Source organism: Lepidochelys olivacea (assembly GCF_965140295.1).
Source record: "Lepidochelys olivacea isolate rLepOli2 genome assembly, chromosome: 7".
NCBI classification, from domain to species: Eukaryota; Metazoa; Chordata; order Testudines; family Cheloniidae; genus Lepidochelys; species Lepidochelys olivacea.
This window is the reverse complement of record NC_140417.1, coordinates 69184654-69202228: the sequence shown is the minus strand read 5'-3', so window position 1 is coordinate 69202228 and position 17575 is coordinate 69184654. Positions and strand designations below refer to the sequence as shown.

Genomic DNA, 17575 nt, shown 5'->3' with positions numbered 1-17575 from the left:
GGACAGGGGCTGGGATGCAGGAGAGGGTGAGGGCTCTGGCTAGGAGTGCAGGCTCTGGGGTGGGGCCAGAAATGAGAGTTTTGGATGGGGTGGGACCTCTGGGCTGGAGCAGAGGGTTGAAGTGTGGGGGGAGTGAGGGCACCAGCTAGGGGTGCAGGCTCTGATGTGGGGGCAGGGACAAGGGGTTTGGGGTGCAGGAGGGAGTGCGGGTTCTGGGAGGGAGTTTGGGTGCAGGAGGCGGCTCAGGACTGGGGCATAGGAGGTGGTGCAGGCTCCAGGTAGCGCATACCTCAGGTGGTTCCCGGAAGCGGGTGGCATTTCTTTCCAGCTCCTAGGTGGAGGCACGGCCAGGCGGCTCTGCACGCTGCCCCCGGCCACTCGTGCCACCCCTGCAGCTCCCATTGGCCGCTGTTCCCACTACACTGTCCGAGCCGGCACTTGAGGCGAGGCAGCATGCAGAGCCCCTGTGGCCAAGCCTTTCTTTGCCTAGGAGCTGGAGAAAAATGCCAGCCACTTCCAGGAACTGCGTGGAACCAGGGCAGAAGACACCCACCCAGAAGTATGACCTTTGAATAAGCAGGATTACAAACATAAGAATGGCCATACTGGGTCAGACCAATGGTCCACCTGGCCCAGTATCCTGTCTTCTGACAGTGGCTGGTGCCAGATACTTCAGGGGAATGAACAGAACAGGGCAGTTATTGAATGAGCCACTCCCTGTCATCCAGTCTCAGCTTCTAGCAGTCCAAGGTTTAGGGACACCAAGAGCATGGGGCTGTTTCCCTGACTGTCTTGGTTAATAGCCATTGATGGATGTATCCTCCATGAACTTATCTAATTCTTTTTTGAACCCAGTTATACTTTTGGAATTCACAACATCCCTTGGCAACAAGTTCCACAAGTTGACTGTGTTGTGTAAAGTACTTCCGTACGTTTGTTTTAAACCCCTGGTTCTTGTGTTATGTGAAGGGAATACAGAAGTGTTGTTTATCATTTCCTCCACACCATTCATGATTTTAGAGACCCCTATCATAGCCCACCTCAGTCACCTCTTTTCTAAGATGACCAGCCTCATTCTTTTTAATGTCTCCTCATAAAACAAGCCTTTTCAGGGCTTGGTTTTAGCCCACTGCATTTTTTCCTCCTACAAATAAAAAATTAACTCCTTTTAAAAACTGTTTATTAAAAAAGTGCATGCTGCCTCCTTAAGGGATCATTCTATTATCCCATGGCCCATTTTTTAAAACTGCTTATCTGCGCTCTGGTGATGATTTCAGAGAATTTCATGCACTACTTCACACAGCTCATTCCCCTGTTTAGTAATTTTACATGGCAGCACTAGACTGAGTGCTCCTGTATTCCCTTTTTTTATGATTTCTCTATGTCAAGACTCATTACCTAACCCCCTTCCCATTCAATTAGATAAGCCATTTCTTTGCTTCCTGCTCCTAACTTTAAGCCACTTTGAATTAGGTGGTAAGGATGGTCTCCAACTCCTTCCTTTTCAGAAAGCATCAAGTTTGAGAAACTAACCCAGATTTTGCACTGACTTAAACATTCTATAACCCCCATTAACTCAACTCTTTCATGTGAAGCAAAAATTGATCCTTGCTCTGACCTCAACACTTTGTAGTCACAGGCAGCCTCTGTCTTAACACCCAGTATCAGTATCCAAACAAAGATGAAATTTTCCACTCCCAATGTCTGAGCTAACCAGCTCTTTATCTGCTCCCCTAGAGCATACCTGCTGACCTTGTAGGTTAATAATATGCTGCTATAGCAAAAGCTTTTCCACAGTTTGAGAGTAAATGAGGTCTCATTCTCACTTCTCTAAGTCTATAATAGAAACCATTTACCCAAAAGCTTGGAGACATCTCAGAAACCTATGCATAAACAGTTTCAGATGAAGGAGAGGAGACACCCACCCAGAGGCCACTCAAAACAATCAACATGTCAACATGCCACCCTCTTCCTCCTAGGCCTTGAGTGGCAGATTTAGCCAGGCTGTCCCACCTTCATGACAGAGGGGTGAACAGGCCAAACCTGCCATCTTCGGCAGCTGCCTAGTTTACCGATACCTAACCAGCTTTGGGAATGCTGCCTTCTGGGTGTAGAGTAGTTAGAGATGGGAAAAAACTCTACCTTGCCCTTGGCACGGAGGGTACAGTTCCCCAGAAACAGGCTGAATCCAACATTAGACTGACACCATACTTGCTTTCTCTCAGCCAAAAGGAAGTGCAGTAGGAACGCTAACTCAAGTATGCAAAGCCTGGGATCATAACCAACTTTCAGGAGTTTCCGTTGGCAAGAGCTGCATTGTGCTAGAAGACCACTGGTTTTTAAACTGAAGTCAGCTCTTTGCCATGATTTATACTTTGTGCATTCTTGATTCTTCTTAGCATATGTGCAACATGCCTCAGGTGGCACGTGACCAGGATTCATCAAAGTATTTGGTCCGCTGGTTGGATCATTAGCTTCCCCAGCCTGGGCACTGATGGGGAGTGCGGTATGAACGCTGCTCCCCTCCCCCTTGCTGACAGGCCATAACCAGACTCTAGACAGCCAACACTGGCTTTTCTAAGGTGCTTAGCAACAAGGAACCCAACCATCACTTGCTAGGTGTCCCCCCGCTGCTTTTTATGGGGTGGCTTAACTGTGTTCCAGATTATAAAGGATTTTTCTTAATTTCTCAGACAATTTCCTTATTACTTACAGCAATTCTTCCCAGGTCTGAAATTGTTTGTTTGCTTGTGCTATATTCTCACCCCCTTCATTCACTTTACAGAAGCACTTTTATTACTATTTGTGAGTGCTAGGCAGCTGGCCATAGTTCTTTTTAATTAATATGAAGAACTGACTGCAGACATTACATATATAATTTTCAATCCAATTTTGGGCTCACCAAAACGTGTCTTCTGCTCTTTTGTAGTAAGCCTGATTTCTCCCCTTGAGATCATATTAAATGGTGTTCTTGTCTGACACTTCCACTATCTCAGAACCAGTACTTCTACTATTACCACTATGGAGGACTTCATTTCTCTTGAGTCTGTGATCTGCTATTCCCCTCTAGGCTTGACAATACATGCCTGCTGAGAAGTAGAGTGCAATATCTTAAAAAAAATAACCTTTTTCTAGCAAAAGCAGCCATATCTGGAACAACCACCTTCTGTGAGCTGAACACTACAGCTAATTCCACATGATGGAGTCAAGGTGGGGGGAAAGCACAGAGCTTTTTTATCATTACACATTAGGCAGATGTCAGGATTTTGAAGTGTCACAGCTTCTATTGCCACAGGCATAGCAGTGATCAGAGTGGGAGAAATTCCTAGTTTGCTCTGTGGCTAAAAATGCTAAGGGTGATGTATAAGCCATTTTATACCTAGTTACTCAAAAGAGTGTCAGATGATTCTGCAAGAGCTCAGTATCACATAGTAGGACAAGCACACAGAAAGTGATGCAAAACAATTACGCATGAAACAGCCATGGGTGGACAAAGTGATGCTAGTTAAACTTCCATTTCAAGGTTAGATGAGCAATAGCATACAGTGAACATGCAACTTGGTCATGATGAAGCAAGTACACACCTTGAGTGTTAACAAAACCTCCCTCATTTTAATAAGCTTTGAAAAACATATGGATGTGTCAAAAGTAGTAGTGACCTAGACCACACCTAAGTCTCTAAGCAGTGACTTTTTCAGGTAGGGAATAGAAGTGTTTCATTGTGGATTTTCTATTGTACAAAAGTTCAAAGCTAGAGCTAGTTAGGAAATTTTCCAGTACCGATTTGCATCAGAAACTGCTGATCTATGGAAACATTTTGGTTTCAACAAACTTTTAACAGAAGACTGTGTAGTTTCCTGCCTGGTGGGCTGCTGAGGATCCTGAGCCTCCAGAGTCAAGCTTCCAGGACAGCCCTGCCATTTAGCCTGACTGGGAAGTCCAGGACTTCCAGGGTCCCTGCTGTGGAACTGGACGTCCTGGCTTGAACTGGGGCTCTCATGCCTTCTAGGCTCCCACAACTCCAGGAGGCAGTGCAGGAACTCGGGGGGGAGGGGGGCAAAGAGTAGAGAAGGCGAAGGGAACAAATTGAAATACTTCAATTTTTTTCCATATTGGGGAAAAATTGATTTTTTTTCTCTTAAGGAAAATTTTGAAAATGTCTAGGTTTTGTTCTAGTGAGAAAATTTTCTTTTCAAAGCAAAGGCATATCCAGTGGAAAGGGAATTCTGAGTTTCAACCAGCTCTTTTTAAAGACATTCATCTAATATTTCCTACTCATGCGCCACAATGATACCAGAAGGCAAGAGAAGAAGAGGCTGGTGTAGGGTGCAGGAGACAAGGTAGCAAGTTGCCACAGCATGGGTTAATCTTGGCAGTAGGTAAAGGGTTAACTGGAACTTGAGGAAGATTTCTAGAAAATTAATGGAATGGGACTAGCTGATACACACAAAAAGAAGAGAGGACCATGCCGCTATTCACATAGCGAGCTATTTAACGCCTTCATGTTTGTTGTGTTTGAACGGATTACAGCCTTCCTGTTTTGTTCCCATCCTAATTTTTTTTTTAAAAAAAAATCGATTTCTTAATTGAGAAGCATTTATTTTGGTTTCCATTAGGCAGCATATTTTACCCTGCCTAGATAGGAGTTGTTGGGCAGTGGGACTGGACACCCAACAATTAAAACAGCTGCGTGTTGCTTCTGATTATTTATTACTGTACTGCAAGAGGCTATGGAGAATTTTTCAGAGACTGACAGGAAAACTGCTTCCTCTTATTAAGATTCAGCAGAAAAGACACTCTGTCCCATTGGTCCTGGAAGGAAAGGGGAAGATAGTGTCTTTTGATTTCTCTCTACAGTTCCACGTGTCTTTGTTGCTCCCAATCTGGGGATAATAAAAAAACATGTTCATCTCTTTGGTATAACAATGTTTTAACTCTAGATGAAGGATCACAGGGGCCTTTGGACATAGCACAGAAAAATTAAAATTGATTTGCTATGTACATTCCACTTTTTCCCACTTCCTTGTTATGTTACTGTCACTCAGAGAGTTGACTGACTTGTCTGTTACAGTAATAGAAATGAGGCAAACTTGTATTTCTTTCGAAGTGTAGGTCTACTCTGAAAAGTGACTAAAAACAGCACTTTGGGTTTCCATGTTAATCACCTCCAGCACCTTCCAAGCCGCATATTCTCAGTTTACAATTAAGAGGATATATTTTTCTGTCACCACAAGCTCTCAGGTTGTGCTCTGAAAGTCAGCTGCATTCTTTCCTTCTTGTGCATTACCAGCCAGCTATTTTGTAGGCCAGATCATACCCTCAACAACTTTGCAGCCTCACTGTTGAATCTCAGTCAATTATGCACTGAGAATCAACAACGGAAACAGTAGCAGGCTCACTCCTTCTTAGCCATTTGACTCGCGAGAACTAAGAGATGTAGAAGCTTATTTCACCAAGAACAGCCGCAGTGCAAGCTACCCAGTAGAAAAGAGCTGTTTCCCTGTTCAGATTCATTTGAAAAAATGTTTTGGATGAATGCATGTTAGCTTATGAATTGTCAATGGTGCACTATGGGCCAAATTGTGACACCCTTACTACATAGCCTTTAGGTAAGGGTATCACAATCTGGCCCTTGGAGTATTGCTGTCAGTAGTCACAATTTGTGGAGGCCTATCACAAGTTACTGTGCATTCCCAATTGACTAAGAGCCTTACATCCAAATTCAGCAATATAAATTGATGACCTTGCAAGCACTTCTGAAATGAATACACCTTCTAGCATGATCACACAGTGAACCAGCATGTTTTTCCAGGCATGAGCTTCCACCCTCACCTCCTAAATGCGCCAGATATCCATGAGAACAAAATCTTACACAAGTGAGTGCTGAAGGAGCTGTGTGTGAGCACACCCAAATTTAGAATTCACTGTGATTTTCATTCCACACTATTCTCCCAGATCTATTTCCCAGCCTATGTGGCTCTAACGTGAGCTACAAGGACCACCTCTCAGAGCTGGAGGGCCTCTCAGTCTCCATGCTCATTTGGTCTTTGGTGAGAGGTCAGACCAAAGAACTGCCAACAAGAACTACAAATGAATCTAATTGTAGTGCTGTTTTTGTGAAGTGGATACCAGTCCAGAAGCAATGGACAGAGAGCAAACCCATCATTAAATGGGTCATCAGACAACCATCCTATTTTTACAAGTTTTGGTTACTATCCACATGGGCTGGGAGTTGATCCAACCATGGTGGTAGTGAGGTGACTCACCATCAGAGGTGGTACTCCCCTTGGTGTATGTGCCTAATCGTCCAAGATGTTGAACCACCTCAACCTCAAATAGGAGCAGGATCAGGCCCCAGATGCACTGCATTTGAAATCATCTGCTGAAATAGGTCACAGAACTCTATATCTATCAGTGAATTTATAGAAGTGGAATGATGGAGCAGATTCACATGGCTGCCAAAGTGCAAATATTTAAATGAGTGAGTTCCTTGTTTTTAAATTCCATGTGAGACTTTAAATGCCTCATTGATAACTGCTGAAAAAATCTGTAATGATATTCTGTAGTGACAAATGACCTTAAAAGTTAACCCAGAGTGAGTGTGTCATGCTGCAAATTAGTGAGCCTTGGAATGTTACAGAAGTTTCTGTTTTAGGCATCCGCCTTTTACATGGACTCAAACAACATGTTTTAAAACAAGAATGTCATCTTGGATCATCCAGATTGGCCTCTACACTTTACAATCAGTAAACCCACATGCACCATGAAAGAGGTTGGATGGAAACATACACAACAAATCCACCACACCTCTGCGAACAGGAAGTTCAAATGAGCCACAGCAGCTGCGCCCTTCCTGCCCTGGGGTTTATAGATCCACGACAACTTTGAAATGTTGGGTTTTCTTTTTATATTCTGTTCAGAGAGAAATGCCCTCTTATTTTGTAGGATTGTCTGAATTATTCATTGTTATATAGAACAACTGCACTCTGAAAGGAGACAGTAATGCTCAAACTTACTTTTAAAATCAGTCTCACACCCTCTCTGAATCCCCTCATCTATGTCAGCAGCAACACCTTTAACTATTAAAAAACAAAGACCTAAAATCCAATTTGCCTCTCCTCACATAGGGCTAAATTGGGGTATTTATTTAGTCACCATCCTGCAATGGGGAAGGCATACAGAAAAATTGCTTCAGAGGTATTCCATCTCGGGGCCTGATCCAAAACTGCATGGAAACATTCCTACTGACTAGGAGGCACAATGCTTTTTGCAGGTCACCAGTTGCATTGGGAAGATAAGAGTAATTTGCTACTCTCCTTCAATGGGTGTACACATTCTGTCGCCCATGTGACAAAACCTGCTTTGCTGACAAGTGTGGTGTATTGAAAAAAACTGTTAAAATTGTAAACCATCACTTTAAATACTCTGATGTTTTCCTGGCCCTGCTTGAAGCCAGGCCTCCCTGTAGGGAAGCATGGGATCAGTCAGCCTGCAGCCAGACTGCTTAGAGTAAAGTGGGGTGAGTTCTGCCTCAGACAGCAGCCTGTTTAAGTCTCTCTCCGTGGCAGGGTTTTTAGGTGTTATTCTGGGTTCGAAAGTAGTGTCACGCTACAACCTTCCAGCAAAAGTACTTATGTTTATCTAAATTCCCCATGTTTATGCTGTGAACTTAAACCACCAGCATATAACATGAGTGGAGCCATGGCTCAATATACTCCCCTCTCTTTCTCTCCCTGTCCCCTTTCTAGAAAGTTGCTCTTGGGGTCAATAAACAACTTGGTAACAGCTGCTTTTCTCCTTCAAGCACAGGGGCTGCTGTTCTAGATGTCCTTTCAGAGCTGTACAAGACACTGTGGATTCCTTCCTCGCTCCACTGCACAGCTGAGCAAAAAGAGGAGCTGCAATTTAAAAATCCCAAGAAATCTTTTCCATTAACATCATGAAAATGTTGATATTAGTCTTAGATTTAAAAGATCATTTTATTTTTATAAACCGTAAATTTTATACTAAAGTTGACCTGAGATGACTGTAGCGTTATCTTGTTCAGAGCAAAGATACTGGGCTTGCATCATCCTATGGTTTCCCACCTATTACTGTATTTTTTTCTAAACATCTGAAATCCCAATTGCTAACGGCCAGGAGCAGAATTAGGAAGTAACTCAAGGTACATCACAATGAACTGCATTCTGCTCTTCCTGTCGAGATGTGAGTAAGGATAAGGAGAATTCTGGAATGCTCAATCCTTCCCCCTTTCGCTCCATGATTCCTGGACTGGATCTCAAGAGTGCAAGCAGTTCAGAACAAAAGCATTATTGGGGTATCCCTCCTGCCCTCCAATGAGTTTTCAAGGTGAAGGGTAGGCATTTTGGAGCACTGCTCTACAGCCAAAAAACACAGGGTTAGAGCCACAGCTTTGGTTCATTGGGCATGTCTACACTGCAATTAAGAACCCATGTTTAGCCTGTGCCAGCTGACTCGAGCTCGGGCTGTGGGGCTGTTTGATTGTAGTGTATACTTCAGAGCTTGGGCTGGAGCCCGGGCTCTAGGACCCTGCAAGGTTGGAGGGTCCCACACCCAGAAGTCTACACTGCAATAAAACAGCCCTGCAGCCCAAGACCCACAAGCTCAAGTCAGCTAGCATGGACCAGCCACAGGTTTTTAATTGCAGTGTAGACGTATGCATTCGGACTAGTGTCCTACTTCTCCACAGTCCCACTGACATCTCTCTCTCAGAGAAAGGTACTACTCCACATAAGGGTGTCAGAATCTGGCCCTTAGAAGCACAGAATTATCACCTTATCCCGTGAAGCTGTCATTCACGATGCAGCACAATAATGCTGTGTTCGCCCCGAAGTGGTTTTAGAACACAGGGAAATCTCAATGGGAGATTCAGCCCTAGTCATGCTAGAGTGGAGGAAGACGAGGTAGCGGAGGTAACTTCTTTTATGAGACCAGTTTCTGTTACCTCACCCACCTTGTCTCGCTAATATCCAATATCCTGGGACTGACATGGCTACAACTACACTATATATAGTATGGAAGACATCCGGTGTGAAGAACTCCCAAGGTAATGAAAGATCTGCCCACCTAATGAGGCAAAGAACTAGTATATTGTGAAGGCTCATGTTCAGCTGTGAGAAAGTTCTTGGCTTTACCAGACTTAAAGCAGCAGTACCTCTAAAATGTTTATTAAGACAATGTATTGAAAAGCACAGGAACCTTCCACCCCGAGGACCATGGTAGGAGAACAGGACTCTTACTAATTCTATACTCCCTCTGCTTACAAGAAAGGATGGACAATGCAAAGAGATGACTTACTGTGTGGGCTGAATCATTTGCACATGTTCACAACTGATTGTACTGTTATGTTCAGGCATACACATGGAGAAGTTAGAATTCTATGTTTTTAACTATTACTGGAAGGTTGCAACATAATACTGTTTCTTAAAATACACAACCCTTAACATGCAAGAACTAAAAACAAGAGAGACAGAGAGCACAACCTCTCTAAAACAGAGAGATACAACTCAACTCATCTCTCTCGAGGCTGGCTCTCTGCAGAACTGACTGATTGCAAGCTTTCCCGCAGAGCCCCTTGGCCTGCAAACAGGACCAGAAAAACCCTTAGGATTTACAGTGATGCTGGTAATGTTTACACAGCTTCCAATACACCATAGATACCAAGAGACCCATATTTCTCATCAGAAAATGAGATATCAATAACTTCTTGCTTACAACCCTTGATCTGAACAACAAAGGTTTTATAAGCATGGATAATTTTTCTAGAGCCTAGTTAAATTTTGGGCCTGATCAGCTAGACACATGAGAAAAATGAAAGTATAGTGAACACTAGGTTAAACTTCATAGTTTAAACAGCAGACATCAGGCAAATCAACAGCAGGAAATGGTCACAATGTGGAATCTTCAATAAGGACGAAAGAAAAGAAAAATATATTTATATCTATTTCAGGGAAATCGAAAGTCTGTCTCAGCAAATCTATAGGTCACAACCTGACTGCTTCTGGTGTGAGATGGAAGGGGGAAAAAAAAAAGGGACCACAAATTAATGTAGTGCCATAACAGACAGAGACCATCTCAGGCACTCAAGAGATTTAATGTAGAAGGCCATGACTGTTTCCTGAAAGGAAGCAAGTTTTGAATATAATTTTTTTCCCCCCAAGGAAATAGATGTCTCTGAAAATAGCTATTTGCAAAAAGGAAAAAAATACCAAATTTCCTAAAAAAAGAGTTATGTTTATTTAAGCTGTATGGTTTTATTCAGCCTTCATGAATATCTATTTGTCCAGGCACAAGAGCTACTTGCCTGCTCTCTCCCATGATGAGTGAGGACAATGAAAAACCTAGAGATTTTACTTCGCCCTAAACAAGCAGAATCTTGCAAGGCTGATTATTTACCTATAGTTAATTTGAAATATTGCAAATAAATATTTTAACAATACCTAGATTCAACACTATCCTATTTTTAGCTAATCCAGTGCCATTGGATCTCACAAGCTAGGGAAGGTCAGGCTGAGTCAGGTGAGTATTTGGATAGGGATCACCAAGTAGCACTTCAGGCATTGTCTACACCACAAGCTTGCATATGGAGGTATGTCAGGGGATTGAAAAGGTGGCTGCAACACCAAAACTGTTATATAGACAGCAGGGTATGTGATACAGGAAATGGCACTGGAGATTCAGTAGGTGGAACTCTTCCTTCCAAATCTGTATTGAACCAATATCCTATCTTGGCACTGGGGAACTCTGTTGCTAACAGACTTTATGGATACAACATAAATACAGTTTGGAGCTTAGTATGTTTTAAGCACAGAGTCCCGACCAAATCTTACTTAATATATTTCGTTTTTCCTTCCTACTTCTCCATTTCCTGGTCTGAGCTGTCTAACAACTCACAGCAACACTCCTCAACAGCTCATGCAATTCTAGTCCACAGATGGCTGGCTTTTTTAGTAGTGGGTGAAATGAACTCTATACCTAGCTTAGGGAATGCCTATGCTACAGTGATACCGTTATGACATTTCTCTGAGAGGTGGGAACTGGGTTGTCAGAAGAACCCTAGCTATATCTACGCAGGGGGTTAGGTCGACTTAACTACGGCATTCAGGGCATGACATTTTTCACAGCCTGAGCAATGTAGTTAGGTTGATCTAATTTTTAAGTGTAGCCCAGGCTTTACTGCGGCTCCTCATGCTCACAAGGCCTTTTGAGATCCTTGGATGAAAGGGTCCCCATCGATGCAGGAGTCCATTATAATATTGCGAGTTTGTCTGTGCCACCACTTTTATTTTATGTACATGCAGTCAAGAGTGTACAGAAAAATCTGTTTCCTGGTGGCAACTGAAGGCAATGTGGGGTTGTGATAGCTGTAAGGCTAGGTCTGAAAGGTGCACGAACAGGCATAATGTTCTTTATGTGCTTAGGGTGGCCAGGTGTCCTGTTTTGGACTAGAACACCCAGTCAAAAGGGGACCCCGGTGGCTCCGGTCAGCACTGCTGACCGGGCTGTTGACTGTCCAGTTGGCAGTGCTGCCACACTGTGCAGGGGGGCTGGCAGGCTCCCTGCTAGCCGCTGCACTATGCGGCTCCCAGGTTGGGAAGCAGCTGGCATGTCCGGCTCCTAGCCTTAGGGGCAGCCAGGGGGGTCTTCGTGCTGTCCCTCCCCTAGTGTAGTTTCCATTGGCTGGTTCAGGTCAGGGCAGGGGAGGAACTAGCATGAGCACGACTCACAAGTGCTCAGCAGGCAGCACGTGCCTCTCCCACTGCTGCCCAGCCCTCTTCTCCTCACTCTCCTCACGTGGCTAGGCTTGAGCTGCAGTGCGTGCCATGCGGCGAACTGCGGTCGGTCTGTCTGTTGCCCCATCACCAGCACCCAGGAGTTTGAGGTACGTGTACCCCGGTCTCCAAGTGCTGGGAATGGGGTTGCACCCGCACCCCTCCCTAACCCCCCCACACTGCTATCCCCATCACTGCATCCCTCCACTGTCCCATCCTGTCCTGCCCCCCACACCTACCCATCCCAGCCCCATACCCCTTGCAGTGCTCTCCCACCCATCCTCGCCACATGTCCCTCACCCCCCACAGCCCTGCATCCCATTCACCTCCAAACACTGCTGCACTCCCATTATGTCCCTATACACCCGTTTCCCCCACATCCTCATGCTCCTGTAGCCTTCTGCCTCCCCCTGCATCCCCACCCACCTCCACACCCCTCCTCTCTTCTTCACTGCCCCCTCTCACCCCCATCCTGCTCTCATCCTTGGCCTCTTTCCCTCCCCATCCTCTCTCCTCCACCACCCTCATCTTTTCCCCTTCAGCTCACCCGCCTCCTTTCCCAGCTGGGTGATTTAGGCAGCCCCTGGAAAAGCGTATGAAAAAGTGTCTCTGTGTAGGCAAGTGTGTGCAAGTGTGTGCATGCATTGTATGTGTGTAAGAGACTGTGTCGGAGTAGGGAGATGTGTGTATTGCCGCATGTGTTTACACCTGTGTGAATAAAATTTGCAGCCTGACTTTTCGTCTTTTTGTTGGCTTCCGCACAAAACAAAATTGATGACATAAAATAGATGTGTATTCATTTCATAACAAGTTTTTAAAAAAAAGGGTTCTTAAAAAGTGACTGTTGTTGACTAGTAATTGCAGAAGAGCCAATGTATCATACGTTTCTCCCCATCTTTGTCTAGCTACATTATAAACTTTGTTGCAGACTTTTTTTTATGGTTCAGAGTAGCAGCCGTGTTAGTCTGTATCCGCAAAAAGAAAAGGAGTACTTGTGGCACCTTAGAGACTAACCAATTTATTTGAGCATAAGCTTTCGTGAGCTACACCTCGCTTCATCGGATGCAGGCAGTGGAAAATACAGTGGGAAGATTTATATACACAGAGAACATGAAACAATGGGTGTTACCATACACATGGTAAGGAGAGTGATCAGGTAAGGTGAGCTATTACCAGCAGGAGAGAGAGAAAAAACCCTTTTATAGTGATAATCAAGGTGGGCCATTGCCAGCAGTTCACAAGAACATGTGAGGAACAGTGTGTGTGTGGGCGGGGGGGGGGGGGCGGTAATAAACAAGGGAAAATAGTTTTTACTTTGTGTAATGACCCATCCACTCCCAGTCTTTATTCAAGCTAAATTAATTGTATCTAGTTGGCAAATTAATTCCAATTCAGCAGTCTCTCATTGGAGTCTGGTTTTGAAGTTTTGTTGTTGAAGAATTGCCACTTTTAGGTCTGTAATCGAGTGACCAAAGAGATTGAAGTGTTCTCTGACTGGTTTTTGAATGTTATAATGCTTGATGTCTGATTTGTGTCCATTTATTCTTTTACGTAGATACTGTCCAGTTTGGCCAGTACGTCTAGCTTGCCGCCCTGGAGCCCTGATCTTAGTAGGGGTCTCTAGGCACTAAACAACAATTGTAATATTAAAAAATGTGGAAGTAAATGTGTTCATGCATGCTAGATGTGTACACATGAATATACATGTGTACCTACGTGTAGATGTGGGAGTCAGTTGCTACAGATTTATTTATATCATTATCTGGACTGGTATGCATTTCTGTGGTTGTAGTCTATGGATTTGGGTCTGGGCTTCAGGATTGGGCCTGTAATGGACCCATTGCCGCTATGATCACGTGTGGTCCTAATTCTACACACAAATTACAACAACTTTAGTGAACAAAAACCATGGAGTTCGTTGCAAAAGAAAATTGAAAGGGGGGGGGGAATCATGAAAACCTTTGAAATTTTTTTTTAAAAATGACCCTTTTTGACTATTTTGCTGCCAGCTCTAGCATCCAGTAACAAATAAAACTGGAACTTAGCAAAGATACATCTGTCAAAACAATAAATATATACGTTTGGACCTTGCAGTGAAAATGAGCATGTGAGAGGGGGTGGGGGAGAGCAAGCAATGAAGGGAGTGGGGGATGCAGTGAGCGGGGGATGGGGCGGGGCAAGCGTGTTTGGTTTTCTGGACTTAGAAAGTTGGACACCCTGTGTGTGCTGGAGGAGTGTGCTTATCTTAACCAGTTTCTACACCTGTGTAAAGTGTGGCTTGTGCTATATCCCAGTGCTGCTTACCAGCACTAACTAGTGGACACGAGAGTCAGGGTCCTGAACTTGCCCCCACCCAGATTCAGGGGCAGCTCTGCCAATTTTGCTGTCCCAAGCAGTCGCCGCCGAATTGCCACCGCGCCCAGAAGAGCGGCGGAGGTGCCGCCCAAAAGCCGCCATGGGACACGGACTGCCACCCCATTGGGAATGCTGCCTCAGGCACCTGCTTGGAAAGCTGGTGTCTGGAGCCGGCCCTGCCTAGATAGGAGCCTGGAGGATGTTCAACTCTCATGGCAACACTGGTAAACCCCTTTTCCCCATTGCATTTATGCTCAGAGAGATTACGGTTGCCCTCTGCATCTGTGCTTTCAGGGCCTTTCCCCTATAGCAATATTGTGCAGGGACAGGTATAATTTGGCCTATTATTCTCCTGTACATTTTATATTTTGCAGTAGAGAGTGTCTTCGATCTTACCCCTCCCTCTAGACATGTAGTGTACTAACAAAGGGTGAGTATGTAGGAAGGAATCTCAGGACTAACTAAAGAAGTTATTACCCCATTCAGATATGTTGTTAAGAACCTTTCAGATATACCTTGCAACCTTTTCCTTTGAGATACTTCAAGAAAAATGCTGTGGGTGTGTGCAGTATTACGCAAGACAGAGACAAGCTCCTTCCATGATCACTGTAACACAGTACTGTAAATGGCTGAGATAGGCTTGTGAAAGTGCCTATACTTTTCTCCAATTCCAGCCTTCCTCCACAGAGGGAAGCAAAGTCCTGAAGTCACTGTCAAAGTACAGCCTGACCCTCCCAACCAACCACTTTACTCCTGACCTCATGCAACAGACTGCCAGGTCAGCGGAGAGAGGTACTTCCAAGGGGTGGGTGGGTGTGTGCACGCACCCCCAATTTAAATAGCCTCTTATGCAGCAGATAGGTCCCCCTATTGTATCTTATCAAGGAGGTCTGAGCCCCAGGTACAATCGTTTACCAGCACACTCTGGACACAGTTTTTAATGCAAGTCCCAAAACATTAAATTGGAAAGGTGCAAAGACTCATCTAATATCTCTTCAAAATTACAACCCTATGATTAAATTCAGTACTGGAAACATTAAACAGCGATCCGGAGGGGGGAGGGAAAAAGCTGTAGCTCAAAACCATAATACTCAAGTTCTCTGCCCCTTTATCACTCTTTAGCAAAGAGCCTTTGCAAAATTTTTGCTCTTTCTTCTCTCAGAATCAGCTCTCATTCCAGTGAGCAACAAGGCAAACTGAAAGCCAAGAGGTAAGAAAAAGGAACAGTTAAGATCACTATCAGTTTTTAGAAAGGTTGGGAACAGAGGGATAAAGAAAAAAGGTCATTCTATCCTTTATGAAGAAAAAAAAAAGTGATAAAAAAGGATGGAACATCGTAGAATGAGAGGGAAAACTGAGTGGCTATAAAAGACCAGTTCTAGATCTTTGATAGTCTTGCGGAAACATCAGGGACTTCTGACCCTTTCCAAGTGCTGTATATTCTTACTGTCAAGTTACAAAAACAAAAGGATTTGACAAGCCTACTACAGAAGGTTAGGAATATCATAATGCTATAAAGGAAAACTGATTCTCCAGCAGGGGATATTTCCATCTCCTTTTTCCACATTACTTGCTTCATTGTGAGCTATCATCTACAGTATCTCAGTTTAGAGGTCCCGGTTTTCATTAAAACAACTTGCCTTCGGCTAAGGATACGGCGTACTAAACAAGGATGGTCACCAGTGAGAGCAGCTTCCTTTATAGCCAGATCCCCAGCTTGTGTAAGTCAATATGGCACCACTGGCTTTAACAGAAATGTCAATTTATATTCTTGGTATCGTGGTATCAAGTTTTATGAAGGGGGAAAAAAAAGTCACTTTCATGTCTTCCCCTGAAAACTCCAGCCCTTAAGTTTGCTCCAGTAAAGTTTTGATTAGCTACACTGCAGAGTCAACATATTAGACCAGCTGCATGTATCACTGTAAATGATATTAGCAAAGGGGCAGCTCCACTTTGCACCTGTTTTCATTAGTGGTCATTTTGGCCCAAGCTGTCTATGAGAAGGATAAGTGACACTTGCATTGTTTATGCCAGTATTCCGATTGCATTGTCTGAAGGACAGCAATACACATCAGACATCGCACAGTTTAGCATCATGGCCATTTTGAGGTCTTTATTAAACTTCTGGTTCAGAAAGCATCTCCTCACCTTGCATGCACAGATGTTGAAAGGCCAAGATAGTTAATGAACATAAGCCTAATTTAATATGCACATAGTATAAAGTAACAAGAATGGGTGGATACCATTTTCTGTACCCCTTTTACTGATCCTGTTTAAGTTAGGGTCAGGCCAATAGTTCAGAAGTCATAAGAACCAGCTCAGACCAAGATAACCAGAGGTTATTTGCCTGTGCAGTAATGGTGGTTCTTTGAGAGGGGTGTCCCTATGGGAGCTCCACTTCAGGTGTGCATATGTAATGCCGACAGACTCGCATTGTTGGTGGGCGGAATTGAACCCGGGACCTCTGGAGCTTAGTGCATGAGCCTCTACAGCATGAGCTAAAAGCCAACTGGCTGTTACCTAAGACTGTAGAGCAGACTCATTTTTTCTCTCTAAGAGGTCTCGATGCCACTAGATGGGACAGAACACCACACCCAGGAGGTGTGTGGGTTACGCGTATGCCTCTCGAGCCCTCGATCAGAGATTTTTCCATTGCTATCCATTTGCCCTGTGCATGTACTCTTTACAATCTCATGTCACACACAGAGGGGATACAGAGCTGTGCGGACAGTTCCTTCTTTATCTGAATGTCTAAAGAAAGAACACAGTCTGAAGGAGAGGGGAAGGAGGGCAGTAGTGGAGCACCCATAGGAACACATCTCAAAAGAACCAGAGAGAGTTACTGCACAAGGTGAGTAACAACTTCTTCTTCGAGTAGTGTCCCTATGGGTGCTCCATTTTAGGTGATGCCCGACCAGCATCCCCACAGGGCTCGAGAGGTGCACGCACATCTGAAATGGAGCGTCCAAAGTGATACTACGCAAAGGAAAATTAACTTTTTTGATGTTCAGAAGATCTTGGATAACTTCCCGCGAAACTATTCTTCAAACAAACACACACACACACACCCAGTGCTTCCTGGTTCCAGCCTGAAGCAGGACAGAAGAGATACAGTGCCCAGGAAAGGCTATTTCCATACCCAAAAGATTCCGACTGGAGAGGCATCTGAATCAGTCCATATACCTGGATGTCTCTGCCAGGAGCCATCCATAATTCACATGGACATCCAAGCTTCTGAGACTAGACGATCAACTTCTATATTGTGCATCTACATTGTTTTTCTAACGTAAACTGTCAACTCACTGGAGCAAGGACCACATTTTTCTTTATTATTGTACCGGATTGAGCCTACAGACATGCTGCAACCAACAAGACAAATCCAAACATCTGGACATTTGCCTGCCTCCAATTTAAGTTGGAAATGAAAT

General features: G+C 44.2%; 1 protein-coding gene across 3 annotated transcripts in view; it reads right to left on the bottom strand.

Moving 5' to 3' along the window:
* TSPAN14 (tetraspanin 14) overlaps positions 1-17575 on the bottom strand; it is an 80327-nt gene that overhangs the window by 26171 nt on the left and 36581 nt on the right. The gene's annotated exons all lie outside the window — the stretch shown is intronic.